This window comes from Chinchilla lanigera, unplaced genomic scaffold, assembly GCF_000276665.1.
Source record: "Chinchilla lanigera isolate Chin_1 unplaced genomic scaffold, ChiLan1.0 scaffold00034, whole genome shotgun sequence".
NCBI classification, from domain to species: domain Eukaryota; kingdom Metazoa; phylum Chordata; class Mammalia; order Rodentia; family Chinchillidae; genus Chinchilla; species Chinchilla lanigera.
In genome coordinates this window covers 3,457,854-3,462,632 of record NW_004955435.1, presented here as the reverse complement: position 1 = coordinate 3,462,632, position 4,779 = coordinate 3,457,854, and the positions used below count along the sequence as shown (strand labels likewise).

General features: G+C 47.2%; 1 long non-coding RNA gene across 2 annotated transcripts in view; it reads left to right on the top strand.

Annotated features, from left to right (window-relative positions):
• Positions 1-3,728: 3,728 nt before the first annotated feature.
• LOC102028790 overlaps positions 3,729-4,779 on the top strand; it is a 91,676-nt gene continuing 90,625 nt past the window's right edge. For both annotated transcript variants that reach the window (XR_001234889.1, XR_261657.1), the window contains exon 1: positions 3,729-4,650. This is a non-coding gene — a long non-coding RNA (uncharacterized LOC102028790). The remainder of the gene's footprint in view (positions 4,651-4,779) is intronic.

The following is a 4,779-nucleotide window of genomic DNA, read 5'->3' as shown; positions in this document are numbered from 1 at the left end:
CCTGGTTGGAAGAGCTGGGTGTCTGGGGTTTTGTCTCCCTCCCCATCCCATCCCCTCACTCTGTGCTTCCTCTCTGCCACGCCATGAACAGCTCTCCTCTATCATGCCCCTCTGCCATGCCACCCTCCCTCGCAGCCAGCTTACCATGGACTGCAGTGTGAGCCAAAGTAAACCTCTCTTTCCTTAAATTGTGGATGCTGGGTATCGAGTCCCAGTGATGAAGAAAGGGCCCACGACAGGGTTTGGTACCTGGGAAGTGGGCCTGTTGCTGCGATACTACCTGACCATGTGGCCTAGACCACACCTCTGGAGCTGGTCTGAGGGAGGAGTTTGGAAGTCTGCAGGTGCTGCTGCAGAAACAGCCCCAGAGCACAGGTCAGCTTGATGGGAGCTTCTGCCTTTACAGGGATGCAGAATGTAAGAGGTGTAAGGCCATGACGTTTTCACCCACATTTCAGAGGAAGGCCCGGAAGGCCAGGCAATGTATCCCTGAGAGGGCAGAGCATGAAGCTGTGAGAGAGAAGCCAAAGCGCAGTGAAGACGTCAGGAGACTCGAGCTGCAAAGAACGTGAACACCTGCTGAGGGCAACCACAAGGAGGGAGCGGGGCCAGCCCGAGAGAGGCCGGGACGGGTACAACCACCAGCAGTGCACTACGGGCAGGGCCACCCGAGACATCTGCAGTTTGACTCTCATTGCAACTTTCTCCGAGTCCTGGTCATGGAGCTCCAGGATTTAATATTTGCTCTGCTGAGTTCTGATCTTGAGTTTCATACCATTTTTTCTATCCCCTTCTTCCTCCCTTTTGGAATGAGAATATTTACCCTGTGCCTTTAAATGCTAGCAGTGTTTCATTTTCTTTTTTAGTTTTAGACTGGCTGACAGATAAGAGTTTGCCTTAAGTCTCAGAGGAGACTTTGGACTTGGACCTTTCAGCAATGCTGAAGCTGTGAAGACTTTGGCTACTGTCGAGATGGACTACATGCCTTTTGCATAAAAGTTGTGCATGAGTCTTTTTGGGACCGGGGTAGAAAGTTTTGTTTTATATCAAATTGTCCCCCAAGAGCCTCACGGGTTCACAGGCAGGACTTCTGGGGGATGAGTGGACTACAGGGCCTTATAGCTAGCCGACTTGCTGCTGGGAGGTGGGGTCTGGTCAGAAGAGGCTGGTATCTGGTAGCAAGACCAGGAAAGATTTTTCTCCCTCCCCAGCTCGCCCCTTCACTCTGTGCTTCCTGTCCACAGTGCTGTGAGTGGCTCTCCCACCATGCCTCTCTGCCATGCCATCCCACCTTGGAGCCAGCTAACTACAGACTAAAGTGTGAGCCAAAGCAAACCTCTTCCTTAAACTGTGGGTGTGGGGCATTCTGTCCCAGCAATGAAGAAAGTGACTAAGAAGAAAGGACTGTGCTCAGGAAACATACTCCTTCATCCCTTCCTGCTTCTGTTACCACACTGCTGCAGTACCTACAATCCCCCTGTACACACTGAAGAGGCAGACGTGGCCCTTCTCTGGACCTCCAGCTCTCACTGGGTCCCAACAACACGATTTCCATCCCTTGTCCCTTCAGAGCTGGGGTGCTACTACCTTTTGGTTACTCTAAGATTCTAAGTGCCCCTATATACCTTCTCTCTCCTTAACCCTGCTATAAATCTACATATAGTCCTTGCACTAAAATCTAATTTCAACCACTAGAAACAATTCTGATACAGGCACACAACAGAAACTCAATGTGGAACGAGAGACAAGTGCAGGCTTCTGAAACCTTCTAAGAACCTGACGGAACTGTCCAGCAGTATAATTATGCTCCTCCATCACCGCTACGGTTTGGATATGGTCTGAGCCAAGAGTTCATGTGTTGGGAGCTTTGTTCTCAATGTACTGACTTCGGGAGGTGGTCGGAGGATTAAGTGGGCCTACTGGAAGGGCCCCGGTACCACCCACAGGGGATTTCAGTAGGCCTCTTAGGACCTGAGCTAATTCTCAGCACTCACCAGCCCCCCGGGCTTCCTGACCGGCCATGTCATCACTCTGCCTTGCTCATCTTCTATTGTGAATACATCCACTGGGAGGCTGGCACCAGAGCTAAGCTGACACGGACACTACGCCTCTGAACCTCTCAAACTGTGAGCTAAGAAACCTCTTTGTAGTCCCTTTTTTTGGTGTGTGTGTGTCTTTGTTTTGAAAAATTATACTAAATACAAAGATATACGCATGAAAAAAGAAATCTCTTTATAGTTACCGCATTACATATATTTCATTATGGGAAAACTGGATGACAATACTATAACCTGTACTTTCACAAGTAACCCTTTTTACAAAAATATGAATTATTTCAGACCCTCCTCAAACTTGTCTGTTGTCATACTTCTGATCTACCATTTAAAAATCTTAAGTTTTTCATTATTCTTATAAACACGTCAACTTGTTGCCCATCTCTTTTTTAAAAAAATGTTTATCAATGAAATACTAAATGATTCATTTGATGGTTTTGCTGGATATTAAAATTAAGTTTACTGGCCCATACCTTCCAGAACTTTCTATTTTTCTTTTTAAGTATATTCACCTATCTCTAGTTTCCAGGCACCAGTCCATTTCATGACTTCTCCAAGATGACCGGTGATGATAAGGATAGCTATACCCCCAAGTTTCCCATGTATCTTAGGGTTTAAATAGACTGAAAGTCTGGTACAAGAAGTAAACCCTTCTTCACTTTGCCTTAGTTTGAACTTCATTGTCACTGTATAATTTTTCCTTTGTTTGACTTATGTATTTATATCATTGCTTACACTTTCCTCCCTTCCAACTTCCCTACTTGTTTTTAAATCACTATCTTCTGTATTCTACATGGTCTCTTGAGATCTGGCCTCCTGCTCTCCTCAATGGACATGAAAACTCAGAGCACCACTCTACTGGCCAGCAGCTCTTCATTTATATTGTCATCTAAAGTTTCTGTCACACCTTGCCACACAGACTAGAAAACTGTTACAGTAAGAGACAAATGCTGCTTTTTACTCAAAGGATACACAGCAAAGCCATCCTACCCGCACACACACAAACGTACTTGCCATGCATTTGTTAACATGTTGTGGGAAGAAAAGGAATACTTAGACAAAGTTCTTTTTCTTTGGAAAGCTTCTGTAAGGGGGCACCTGATAGATATCCACAAAGTAAAGGATAAGGTGAGTACAGATGTGACTGCTGGCAATCTTTACACACGGAAAGGAAGAGCAGTCAGCTTCAAAAGCAACTGAAGGGGGCTGGGGATTCAGCTCAGCGGCACAGCGCCTGCCTGGCAAGCGCAAGGTTGTGAGTTCCATTCCTGGTACCAGAAAAACACCAAAACAACAACAACAAAAAACCAAAAGCAACTGAAGATGCCATCAGCGGGCAGGCTGGACGGTGGCAGGGTAACAGGCCAAACGGAGGAGACGTTCCCCAATTTGCCTGTGTAACTATGGTTACTTTTGGGAATTTTAAGTTACTAAAATGTGTAATTTTAAATTTTCCAACCACAGTATTCTTTTCAGACTTTAGTCAATAATTTACCTTTAGTCCGTGGTGCCAGTTTCCACAGAGGTGGATCTTAAGTTTTTCTCAGCCCTTAACAAACACAGTTAACACTAATAAGTAGGATGGATCCCGTGGGGGACCTGAGGCTTACACAGTGTGGAAGGCCATCTTCGCAAGAGAACACAAAATGACCAACAAAAAATTGTGAAGAAAAAGACAGTTTTATTTAAAATGAGAAAAGAAATCTCAACCAGTGATTGGAGGCGTGGAGATGTAGATTTCTTATTCTGAGCCGGCCTTAGGCCACCGACCAGGAAAGCTCGGGAGGAATGCTTCTGGTTATAAACTGCCCCGTGCTTTCCACCTGGAACACGTACACTCCAGCAATCCCACCACGCCCACAGGCCCGGGCAACCGCTCAGCTCTGCGGCTTCACCTCCCTCCGCTCTGCCTTAGATCCACCTCTGACAGCAAGGTCTCACTGCAACAGTGAAGAGCCAGCTGGGTCACTTAGCCTCTGGGGAAAGAGACCGCCTGCCACCTTCCAACCATTTCAGGTGATTTTGACGTACAGTTGCCACAGCTCCCAGCACTCCCCAGCCCCATCCCAAAGTTGTAGGTCACACGGTGCGTAGGTCTGTAACCCAGACCCATTCGCGACTTAATGGACAAAGTAAAATAGGAAAGTAGAGTTAAGAAAAAAAAGAAAAAAAAGAAAAAAAATCAATAGTCCAATTGTCCTTGATGTGAACAAGTACGTGTGGAACACAGAAAGGTAATGTTAGCCTTTTACAACTAATCATAAAATAATTCCAGCGCTTTATAATTTAAATAAATGGAGAAATCAACAGCACAAATCTGCGATGCGCTGTCTGAACATCTAGAACACAGCTGGGCCTACTACTGCACTGCACGGGGGAAAAGTTTTAAATATTTCTCTTTGAAGTCGAGTGCACGGGTTCCTTCCCAACTTCTGTGCGCTCTCCCGAATAAAGACCCGGGTAGGTGGGTTAGAGCTGTAACTACCGCCTCCAGGTGACACTTAACCCGCACCGCCTGCTGGGTAAAGAAGACCGCTCCGATCCGAAGTCCCCGTTTGCGACTTGAGAGACCGGAGCGACGCTCCATCGCGCCAAGGTATTTTTCTCCTCCAAACCCTTCAAGAAACTGCAGCCGCACCGGTTTCCACAGCCCAGCCCACGCTCACCGCGCCGGCCGTCCGCGCCCCGATCGCAGCGCCGGCCGGGGCAGCCGCGGGGCACGCTC